The sequence below is a fragment of the Pteropus vampyrus genome, unplaced genomic scaffold (assembly GCF_000151845.1).
Source record: "Pteropus vampyrus isolate Shadow unplaced genomic scaffold, Pvam_2.0 Scaffold15, whole genome shotgun sequence".
NCBI classification, from domain to species: Eukaryota; Metazoa; Chordata; class Mammalia; order Chiroptera; family Pteropodidae; genus Pteropus; species Pteropus vampyrus.
This window is the reverse complement of record NW_011888796.1, coordinates 14,921,506-14,934,029: the sequence shown is the minus strand read 5'-3', so window position 1 is coordinate 14,934,029 and position 12,524 is coordinate 14,921,506. Positions and strand designations below refer to the sequence as shown.

The window sequence follows — 12,524 nt, the reverse complement described above, 5'->3', positions numbered from 1 at the left end:
GGATGAAGACCAAATATATCTATTTATTATAAATCACAGTATCACAGAAGAGAGAAGAGGTCTAAGGACTGAGATCTATAACATTCTATATTTAGAGTATAGAAAAATGAGGAACCAGTAAAAGAGAATGAGAAAGATGAAACCCAGGAGAAAGGGATGTTCTGGGATCAATAAAGTATTTCAAAGAAGGTGCTATTGTTTAGTCAGCTGCTGGTTGTAGGTAAAGTAAGAGGAGACAGAATTGATCATTGTATTTCTCAATGTAGAAGTCATTATGACTTTAAAAAGTGTAAGTTTGGCAGATAGGTGGAGCAAAACCCTAGCTGATGTGGATTCAAGAAAATGGGAGACCCATATGAAGATGGTGAGTGTAGATAACACTTCAGAATTTTATAGAGGGGGAGCTATGCACACATGGTATGTAGAGTTCAGGGAAGGGAGTTTATTTTTGTTTTTAAATATAGACTGAGAATGATCCAGTAGAGAGGGAATATTTGACAATGCAGTGGCATGATAATTGCTGGAGCAATTTCCTTGAATAAGTGGAAGGGATGTAGTGTACAGGTGGAAAGGTTGACCCTGTCCAGGTCCTGTCTTGGAGCATGGACCAGTTTATTCATAATCATTGATATTATTCCATAATAAAATGATCTATAGTCTAGTGGAGGTTGAGAGTTTACTATACTAATATAGCTAAAATTATGCTATATACAATACTAGAGCCCTCTTTGACTCTTATGCTACCTGTAAATGCTTGCGTACACTTAAAGTTGGATGATGAATGATTATCTCTTCCCTCTATGCTCCAGCCTTACTGGACTACCTGTAGTTTTCCAAACTGACCATTATATTTCATACTTTAATGCTTGTAACTCACATTTCTCCCTTTTAAAGAATATGTCAGTGCCTGTGCCCCTCCAAATACATAACCTTTCTTATGTCCCTTCTATACCTTCCATATGTGTACTTCAGTCAAAGCACCTAAATCATCTCACCCGATACTAGATTGTTGATACTTTGATCCTACCCATTATTCAACTCTTGGTTCCTTTAGTAAAGTGTTTTTATTCATTGCTATGTGCCTATATTAATTATCTATTGCTACATAGTAAATTATCTCAAAACTTAGCAGCTCAAAACAACATTTATTATCTCACACTGGGTGAGGAATACTGGAACAGCTTAAGTGGGTATCTTACAAGTCTACATTCAGTGAGTTAACTGGGCCTGCAGCCCATCTAAAGGCTTGTTGTGGATGAATCCACTTCCTAGCTCATTCAGATGGTTGTTGGTGGGATTCATTTCCTTATTAGGCTGTTGGTCAGAGGCCTCTCTTGATTCTTTGCCACATAGATCTCTCCATAGAGCATCTAGAGCATCTCCCTTAGAGCAAGTAGTCAAGATCGAAACAAGTAAGTGAGAGGGCAAGAAAAAGTGCCAGCAAGAAGGACATCACAATCTTTTATAAGCTAATCAGAGAAGTAACATCCCATCACTTTTGTCCTTTAGAAGGAAGTCACTAGGCCCAGCCCACACTCAGAGGAACAGGACATTACACAAGCATGTGAATGCCACTGAGTAGGGATCATTGGCAGTGCATCTTAGAATTCTGCTGCCCAGTCCTCATACCCTGGTGCTATAAAATGCTTAATTTGTTCAGTAAACTAACTTTTTCCCATGCACCCTCATAACTGGTAGCATGTCTTTGTAATAGGGCTGACCAAGGGTACAAATTCAGTTTGAGTATTTCAAACAACTTACTACAAAAGATTCTTTCAACCCATGTTCCTGGTGTCATTAATGACCTGCCTTAATGAAATAAGTTAATATTAGTAAAAAGTTAAAATCATTTTATTTGTTTAGGACCTAAATGAAACCAGGAATACTATTTAAGAAAATTAGAATATATGCAGTATATAATTTAATGGAAATTCAAGAAGTATTCTAAGAGCTAGGTATATTTTGAGATAATTCAACCTTCCCAGTTTTTCCGAACACATATGCCATTTTATGACCTGAATAGACATAATGATATATCAAAATCTATGCCATTGAAGTATAGTTAAATTCGATCCCTACTGTAAGATAATCATCTTTCCTTATAAAAATAAGCTTTTAGCAGGCTGGAATAAATATCATGGATTTTTATATTTTTATATTTTGCACAGTTTAACTGAGGCAATTTAATCTTTAGAAGATAACTAGGGAATCTCATCTTAGACTCATGTTAGATATTAGAAATAACTTGTCTAATCTTATCTTTTTACAGATGAGGAAATGGCCACCCAACGATGTAGCCAAACTTGCTGGTGGAAGAGCCAGTGCCAGATTCTAGGCCGCCTGATTCTATTCAATGCACTGTACCATGCCACATTGCTAAGAATAAACCATACTGGAACCACTTAGGAATCTTTAAAAATACTGATGCCTATCCCATCCCCAGACATTCTGATTTAATTGGTATGGGATAGAACTTTAGCATTGGGATTTTTAAAAGCTCCAAGTTTGGGAACCTGCCCCAAAAGGAATTAGTGTGCTTAAGGACTTGGAACCAGAGTAAAATCAATAATAGTACAGACTTACATCCATTCTGATTCTTTAATCATATATTTAGCTAGTTTTTCTCTGTGCAGTAAGGAAAAAAAATCTTTACATTGAGAATAGCCAACAGTTCTGCTGAGCAAAGGCTTTCTTAATAAAGCTATCCTTTCACTCATAGTGTATATTTTGTAAATGAGATAGCCTGCAACAAAATTCTTCTTAATCATTAAATAGGAGAACAGTTATTTGACACTGATCAGGCAAGGAGTCTTCTGCCATCTGTGTTGTGGCATGCTCTGTTGTTGTTTTAACTAGATAAAATTCTAATTACTATTAAACAGATTGTTTATGAGGTTTTTAATATTTTAGAGCAAGTGTATAAATATAAAGAGGCAAAGAAATTGTTCCAAGTTTAAAAACAAAAGGCTTTTCCTTTGAAAGTAAGTTAATCAGGATTTGACACACTGGATTGTTTAATAACACTTTTCTCTGCTCGTTTTTGGTTCTCTGTGTTGCAAAGAATGAGAAATTTTGCAGTTTGAGTATAACCATTCTGTGGGGCTATCATGTACTCTTTGGCACAGTGTTTACTAAACGTTGTAACTAGAAAATACTAATTCATTTTGTTTTAAGATATTCATTCTTTAAAACAATATCTTTCCTTCATAATGACAGATGTGAAAAGTGTGAAGTAGAAGAGTTAAAAATAGGAGATTGTGGTCAGATTAAAGCATTTAAGAGTTTTAGATCTTTTGTTGAAGTAATGGCAGGCCAATAGCAAGAGGCTATATATTCAGATTGCTAGAGTAGAGGTTAAAGGGCATGTATTAGTTTTCTATTGCTGTCATAGCAAATCACTACAGACTTAATGGCTTAAACAACAGAAATTTGTTATCTTACAGTTTTGTAGGTTAGTAGGATAACACAGGGGTCCCACAGGGCTAAAATCAAAATTTTGAAATGGTGTTATTCCTTTCTGGAGGCTCTAGGACAGGATTCTTTTCCTTGCAGTTAGAGGGCTTAAATCACAGTTGTCTTGCTGGCTGTCAGATGAAGGCCCTTCCCAGCCCCTAAATACCACCCTTACTCAGTCCTTCACTTGTGGGCTGCCTTCTTCCATTTTCAAAGTCAGCACCTACAGGTCAAGTCCCTTTAACACTTCCAGTATCTCCTCCTCCTTCCATCTCATCTCTCTCACCCACCTTCTTATTTTCACACTCTTCCTCTTTAAAAGACTCATGTGATTGGGCCCACCTCAATAATCTAGGATAATCTCCCCCATCTCAGTGTCCTTAACCTTAATTATAAACTGAAAGTCCTTTTTGCCATTTAAGGAAAACTAGGCTGGGGAATAATTGTTGGGGCGGGGGGTTGGAGCTGGGAGCGGATAGTGGGGAAAGGCAAGGATATATTTGGATGGCTGTTATTCTCTGTCAGAGGGGCCTAGGTTCCTGGAGTCAAGGAAGCCAAGTGTCAGTATTGATATAACTATTGAAAGTCTTCATTTATCCAACAAATAATTTTTGAGTCCTTTGTGATAGGCATTGCAATAGGTACTAGGGTTGTTGCGGTGAAAAAGACAAGGCATGGTCCATGCCCTTAAGTATATAGCAGTATACTTATAAAAACAAGCAAGGCAAATAGAGCAATGCTTTCTTTATAAAAAGATCCATTGTGTATTTTATATTTACATAAGTTCTTTTAAAGCAGGTACTAGTGTTCTTTGTTTTGGCCCTTTCCTTACCCTACCTACAATAGCATTTTACATACTAGATGCTCAACAGATACTGTTAACAAAGGCTTACTTTATTTTTCCTTTGTGTTAGGAATTTAGCTCTCTTTTCTTCTACGTTCTACTCCAAAAGCAGTGAAGAATTTTGAGTTCAGTAATTCAGACTCAGATTACAATTTAAGATTTAATCAGATACCTGCTGAAGAATTTTTTTAAAAGCCTTAAGAATTATCATGTACTTCACTTTATTTTTCTTAGTAAAACTCTAAAGTACTAAAGGTAGCTTAAACGTGCTGTCATTGTATAAACTTAACTTTATACGATGTATAAACTTTAACTCCCCGCCCCCCTGCATTCAATAGCCAGAAAATATTTATCCAATTAAAAAATAATCAACAGTTGCTTTAAACCAGTGTTCATCAATAGATAGTGAAGAATTGCCAACTCAGAGGCACATTAAAACAAACTTCTCAGTATGGCTTTTCTGTGGATGAGATGTAGGGAAGAGGCATGAGAACTAAATGTTAAACCAAGCTGTATTCAGAGCCTGCAATGTGCTGCCGGAACAAAGGAAGATTCCTGCTGGGATTGCTAACAAACCATTTACTCTCATACCCATTCTGTGAAGGGAAAACAGTCTTGAAGTTGTACCCTACACAAAATAAACCAAACTTTTCATTCCCTATGGCCAAACCATGGGGAATCTATAGAACAAAGGCTAAGATTGCCTTTCACACTTCATACCTATACCTTTCATGCTTCATACCCATGCCATCAAAGGAAAACAGGTAAACACAGTCTTTATAATTCGTAGAAACTAAGAATGACATATAAACTGAATTCCCTAAACACTTGGAAACTCTCTCTGTCTCTCATCTCTCAGTAAGTCTCTGAGAGGAGACGACGCTCTGTCTGTGGAGCATTATTCCTTCTCTAATGAACTTTCCTTTTGTCTCTAACTCTGGGGTGCACTAGAATTTTTTCCTGCATGCAGTCAAGCATCCTCACCCTTTCTCTCTTGGTGCCAGCCTTGAGTCCCCACTTGGGAGGATTTGCCCCATCCTGCATCAGATGGGTACTTTAAAAAAAATTTAAAAGATTTACTATCTGTTTTTGTTTTTGTTTGTTTGTTTTACTACTCTTAGAGACTTTGTCTTCCTCATATATAATTCCATGTTGTGCTCCCACTGAGTGCTGAGTGTCAGTCTACACTTTATGGAAAAACTGCAGGATTCTTATCAATTGTTCAAAGACTTCTAAAGATAATCTTTAATTTTTTCAGTGATGGTCAAGGTTACAATTCTATATTTTTTAGTTTACCAAAGCAGCAGTGAGAAACTTTAGTAAATGACAGATTAGGGTAAGCATAGGTATATGAGATTTATAGATAATCTACCCAGGCATTAATTTCAAACTTCAGTATTACAGAACTTTTTGTTAGAACTGGGTAGAGTGGCTAAATATACTTGTAACACAAGTTTAGCCTACAAAGTGTGAATGTCACATGGGGTCTTAGGGCACCTTAGTTTCAATATATATCAAGTTCTCCACTCAAAATTCCTTCATGATTCTTTGGCAATTTAACATTTTTAACAGAAAATTTCTTATCAATATGACTTTTTATGTCTTCAAACAAATAATCTAAATATGTTTATACATAATTTCATTTCTGAAAAATAACTTTTAGAATAGTAGATGGAAAATTCATTTGATTTGCCTATGTAGAGATGGCTGTTGTTATATTAAGTTTGGATGATACTAACTTGGGTGAAGGAAAGTGATAGCTACTTTTATTTTACAAAGGTGGTTGAAAGTACTATAATCTTTAAAGTGTTACCAGATAATGTTGATTTCCGTGAACTTTTTTTTGATGCCTCAGTGTCTAGGAAAGTAACACCCTGTTTGGATTTAGCTTGTATGTAAAAATTCTTATTAAATGGAAATTTTTCAAGAAAGCTGGAAGTACATCAGTAAATACTGCAATATTAAAAATGACTGAGGTTCTTTTGATTCTTTTAAAAAGAAAGGGAAAGGAGAAAACCCTCCATGGTTATGGACATTAAAATAAAGGAGTTGGAATTGGCTTACTTACAGTGCCATAGAGAGACAGATGAAATTTACTGACTTACTGAAAACTTTTGACAGGTGCATTGCACCTTTAGAAGTCAGATTTGAATTATTAAAGCAGCCTCTGTTTAGTAAATTGAACATCTACTGAGAAGATTAGATGGAGGAAAAAGCATGTTTTAATGGGTGTCAAAACTAAAATGGCCTTAGTGAACTATTAGAGAGATTACATACAAATGGCTTCAATTAGAAAGTATAAGGTTCCAGATGTAAGTCATTTATTTTTCTAGATTTATTTATGGGGAAAATCAAAATTCTTGGAGCAAGCCATTTCACTTCTAATCGAATGTGATATTAGGAAAACAAAAGGCCTTAAGGCAAAAACTATTTCTCACAGGAATTTTTTTTTATTTGAAATTAGTACAATTGTAGATTGGCCTTTTTTCAAAAAAAAATCTCATTCTTTTAAAGTATAGCAATGTAGAGTTGTTGCTAAATTTACTAGCATAACTGAGAACAGTTGTATCCTTAAAAACAAGTAATCACTGAGTTTCACTTAAATACAAATATTTGGCTGAATATGATTTAAAAAAAATAATACCTAAGATAAACTTAGGAATTGAATAGATTAAATAATATGATAAAGGTGTTCAAGATAGTGACTTTGTACTTATGTTTTTTTATTTAAATTAATTTCTGTGGTATATGGATTTGAATGTGTTGTGCCATGTGTACATATATAGTATATAATGGAAGCTTATAGTACTGCTGTTTTAGTTGAGGTAAGATAAACTGTTATGGAAGAATGGAATTAATTCTGAAGTAGTATATTATTTGATTTACATTGTTGGCTCACCTTGTACTTCTTCAAATAAAACAACTAATTTTTTCCCTGATAATAAAGGTGGAAGCAAATGATGATGTTTTACTTTTTTATTTTCAGAAAGCTCTATGCATTTGAAGTAGAATTAATCACAAAACATTTTTTCCCCTCACTGGAATTCTCTAACTATAAATCAGTATTCCTTAAAAAAAAAAAAAAAAAAAAAAAAGATCAATTGAAGTTCTTTTATGATGCCATTAAGTAGAGATCAGTATTTACTCTGAGTTGAGTGGGGTTGTGATTGTTAGCAGATTAGATTCCTTTGTCAGGTGATGCAGTGCCTAGAGGAAATAACATTTAGGCTATTGATCCCCCAATGTTTCTACATGTCAGGACTGAGCTGAGAAATTTGTCACTTCTTTCATCTTAAAAGTAGCCAGAATAAATGAGGATTTTTACAGACTATAAAATGCTAACTAAATATTCTGGAAAAACCTTGATGATGTAAAGGTTATTTAAATATCAGAAATTTTTTTTTTAATGAACATGCAGTAAAATTGACTTTTTCTGTGCACATTTGATGAATTTTAACATGTCTGTAGATTCATGTAACCATCATCACAGTCAATATCCAAACAGTTCAATTAATTCATAAAACTCCTTCATGCTATCCCTTTATAGATGTATCTTCCCCACCCCACCAGTAACTCCTGGCAATGACCATGCCATTTTAGTTTTGTTTTTTCAAAAATGACTGTTAAATGGGATCATACAGTTTGTAGCCGTTTAAGACTGTTACACATACATTTACTCAACATAATACCTTAAGATTTATCTAAATTGTTTTGTATATATTTCATTCCTTTTTATTGCTGAGTAATATTCAGTTGTATGGATGTTCTACAGTTTGTTTATCCATTCATTCATAGGACTTGGATTTGTTTCAAATTTTTAGCTATTTGATATAGAAGCTGTAAACATTTGTGTACAGGCTTTTGTGAATGTGAGTTCATTTCTCTTGAGTAAATGCATAGCGGTGGGATTGCTGAATCATATGGTAAGTGTATAATTTAACTTTATAAGAAGTTGCCAAACTGTTTTCTAAAGTGACTGTACCACTTTGTATTTCCATGAGCAATGTATGATAGTTGTAGTTATGCCTACTTGCCAGCACTTGGTATGGTCAGTCATTTTAATTTTAGCCATTCTAATAGGTTTGCCATGAGATCTGATAGTGGTTTTAATTTACATTTTCCTAATGGCTAATGATGTTGAATTTCTTGTCATGCACTTTTTGCGATACCTAGATCCTCTTTGGTGAAGGGTCTGCTTGAGTCTTTTGCCCATTTAAAAAAATAATAGAAACTTTTATTTTGCAGTAACTGTAGATGTATAGAAACGTTGCAAAGATAATACAGAGTTCTTGTATATCTTTCACCCAACTTCCTATAATGATAACATCTTATAAAACCAAAACCAAGCGTGTTTATCAAAACCAAGAAACCAACCTTGGTAACTTACATTAACCAAACTCCAAATTCTAAACCTGGATTTTGCCAGATTTTCCATGAGTCTTCCTTTTCTGTTCCAGGATCCAATTCAGGATTCCACATTGCATCTGTTATGTCTCCTTAGTCTCCTATGGTCTGTGGCAGTTTCTCAGTCTTTCCTGGTTTTTTATGACCTTGATAGTTTTGAGTATTAGTACTGGTCAGGTATTTTGTAAAATGTCCCCCAATTTGTGTTTGTTGTTTTTATGATTAGACTGAGATTAAGAGTTTTAGGGAAGACAATCAGAGAGACAATAAAGTGAAGTGCCCTTCTCATCACATCATGTCGGGCAGTACGTGATACCATTACTTGGTTAAGGTAACGGTATCATGGTTTGCCAGGTTTCCCCACTGTAAAGTTATTATTTTTGTCTTTTTGTACCCTATTCTTTGGAAGTGAATCACTAATTCCAGCCTACACTCGAGGGGATGGAGTGATTATGCTTCATTTTATGGATCGAGGTGTATCTATATATCTATATATTATTAGAAATTCTTCTGTAAGGAAGTTTGTCACTTCTATTCTTCACTCATTCATTCAGTCTTTTATATCAATATATACTTATTTTATACATTGGCTTATAATCCAATACTATGTCAATTACTTTTGTTGCTAAAATTATTTCAGTGTTGACCCCTGCCATTGTCCCTTTGACATGTCCTCACCCTTTTCTTAGTTCTTCTTTGATTTCTGGCACTACAAGATGCTCCAGGATCATTATGTATTTTCTTCATGCTGCTCCTTCAGTCAATCATTTCTCTAAGGAGCTCTGTTATGCTTTGTTTTTTATAGGAGAATGATGTTTAGAGACCGATGTCTAGGTGCTTGGTGTACTCTTTGCTATTGGGGTGTCATTGTTTCTAGGCCTTTCTTGTGTTAGGAGATCCCATTCTGTCTCCTAGAGCCAGCACTAGATGGCTTCTCCTCAAGCTTTCTCTGGGCTAATGCCTACTTCTGGGTTTTGGGCTCTGTTAAATTCAGGCTGGAGGATACCAGCTAGGAAACAAAATGCTCTTTCTGTGGTACTTCAGATTCTGGTCTTATCTAATCTGCTTGCTGCTGTTTACATTTCAGAGTCCTCAAGTAGCTGCTCCATGTATTCTATCCAGATCTTGTAGGTACATTCACTCAGAGAGACAGGTTGGAGCTTGATTATACCATTTTATCCGGTACTGGAACCTGACTCAAAGGTTTTTAATTTTGTTCCTCCAGGAAGTTGAGAAGAAACTGAAGTTTTGATCAAATATATTTTGAGTTTGAAACCAGACATGTGCTAGAGTTTAGATTCTTTCATTTGATTAAGGTAAGATTGTTTAATAAAATTTAATCATATACTCAGTATACATTTTCAAACTTATATTTTAATGTGTGCTTTATTAACACATTTTAACTTTTTAGTCTACCTTAGAGTGTGACCTTAGAAAGTATTTTCATGGTTCCTTTATAATATGAGTAGCTAATAGTCCATGTTACAACTTCTAGGTATGAAGAGAACATGTGATTATATGTTTACTGAAGGTGTTATATATTGATAATCAGGTTTGTTTGCTTAGTGCTAGAGTTGGCACATTATGGCCTATAGGCTAGTCACCTGTCCTGGTAAATAAAGGTCAATTGGAACATAGTCCATCTATTCATAAAGTTGTCTGTGGCTGCCTTAACACTATAGTAGTAGAGTTTATTAGTTGCAGCAGTGTCTGTATGGCCTGTAGGCCTAAAATCTGGCCCTTTAAGAAAATTTTGCTGGCCTAGAAGATTAAATTAGGTGTTCTTATTATGCTATGTAATTATATGTGAAGTCATAGCTAACCAATTTTAGTTGTAGATGTTGTCATGTATGAAAACTAATTACAGATTTGAATATGCATATGAGTATGTATGCTCCTACCCCAGGCCTGACTTCTTGAAGTGAGGGGGTCTGTATTATTTCTTAGGAAGAGGTATTCATTTTCTGAAGTTATTGGTTTTTAAAATAAGACAATGCTATGAGCAGCTAAATGCCAAGTGCTTATTTCTAAGTAGAAGTCTTTATTTTGCTTACATTTTCAAAAATAAAAGTTTATGTGATAAAAGTCTGGCTTATTCTTGCTCTAAAAAAATATTCACACTAATGTATTTATATTTTATTTTCTTGGTAAATTTAAAAACAACTAGTAATATTTTGAGAAAAATAATTATGTATTTTTAGTATCTGTCCTAGTAACATAGCAGTTTAGAGTATATGAAGTTTTAAATGAAAACATTCTGATATAAAACTACATTTAGTGGTTAAAGTTTGAATTATGTTTCTCTCCGAAGTTTATATTGAATCAGTTATACCTGTTTATGATTCCTAAAATTATGAGTGTTTAAAAAACGTAAGACAGAAGGAGAAATTAAAATTTGAGCCTGGAGAGTCTATAAAATGTTTGCTAGGCTTCTCAGGAGTCTCTTGGCTGAAGAATAAAAACATTTTTTAAACATGATATATAAATTAGAATTTCCAAGCAATATCAAATAAAGGAATTTCTCTTTTGTTTTGAATTTGTTTTGGACATCAAAATCTTTAAAAGATTTTTTTTACTAGTTTCTATGTAATTTTAACAAAATAAATTTCTGAAATCTTCATCTCTTAAGAACTATTTGATTTGAATAGCAGCCTCTTTTATGTTATGCATAACCTGAGATATTTTTGGACTCCTACTAGGCTTCTGTGATGTATCTTTGCTTGTGTTCTTATAAAGCAAATTTAAAACTTTTTAAAATTTATTTTTTAAAGGGGAAATGTGGGAATTTATTTGTAAGAATGTCTGCATCATTTTATACTATCATACATTTTATATTTAAATCAGTATAGATTTAAAATTAGAGTACTTATACATTTATGTTATGAAAGATGGATAAAATTAAGCTGCAGAAAGAATTCATAGGACTCTTGTTAGCTTGAATAATTGTATGAGGCCACCTTAGCATTATGTGTTTTTAGCTGTGGTCTAAACTGAATTGCATTTGTGAAGCACCTATCTGATTCATAGACTGAGACTTATAAATAAGAATTCCCTTTTAAATGATGGATGATATAAGAAGGTACTGCTAAAGCTTTTTGCTTCTATCAAAATCATATCTTAAGATATCTTTTAAAAATCTTCCCTGATTTATATTTCAATATGGTACTTAAAAGGAGAAATAAACTTATAGAAAAGTTCATACTTTGATATTTTTCTTCCATATTATTTCCCATGCAAACTTAGATTTTTCTAGGCCAACATAAAATATTTTAAAAATCAAATACTGAGTCATTGCCAGTTTGACAGTATCATTGAAATTAGTTAAAGATGGGGGCAGAATTTCTTCTTTAAATTGAATATGCTGCTTTTCTACGGTGTTATGGCTGGATAAGAAAGGACTTATGTAGACTCGTTTTAGAATTTTTTTCTGATCATATCTCTGACCATATTCAGACTAAAAAAGAATGTTAATGTCTTAGTCCATTCAGGTTGCCATAACAAAATAAGATAACTAGATAGTTAGTAATCAATGGAAATTTATTTCTCACAGTTCTGGAGGCTGGGAAATTCAAGATAAAGGTGCTGGCTTTCTGATTCATAGATGATTATCTTTTTGCTGTGTCCTCACATGGCAGAAGAGGTGAGGGAGCTCGCTGGGGCCTCTTCTATAGGGCACTAATTCTATTCATGAGGACAGAGCCCTGATCACATCCCTAAGGCCCTACCTTGAAATACCATCACTTTGAGGGTTAGGATTTCAACATGAATTTTGGGGTGACACAAATATTCAGTCTATAGCAGTCAACTTGTTAATTTTGTAGAC

General features: G+C 34.1%; 1 protein-coding gene across 3 annotated transcripts in view; it reads left to right on the top strand.

Annotated features, from left to right (window-relative positions):
- GLCE (glucuronic acid epimerase) overlaps positions 1-12,524 on the top strand; it is a 91,600-nt gene that overhangs the window by 26,942 nt on the left and 52,134 nt on the right. The window contains exons 1-2 of one of the 3 annotated variants that reach the window (XM_011385798.2): positions 576-587; positions 9,927-10,017. The exons of 1 other annotated variant lie outside the window; for it this stretch is intronic. The gene's annotated coding sequence lies outside the window, so the exon portion shown is untranslated. Of the gene's footprint in view, positions 1-575; positions 588-9,926; positions 10,018-12,524 lie in introns of those variants that run through there. One more of the 3 variants, XM_011385795.2, reaches the window with a different exon arrangement.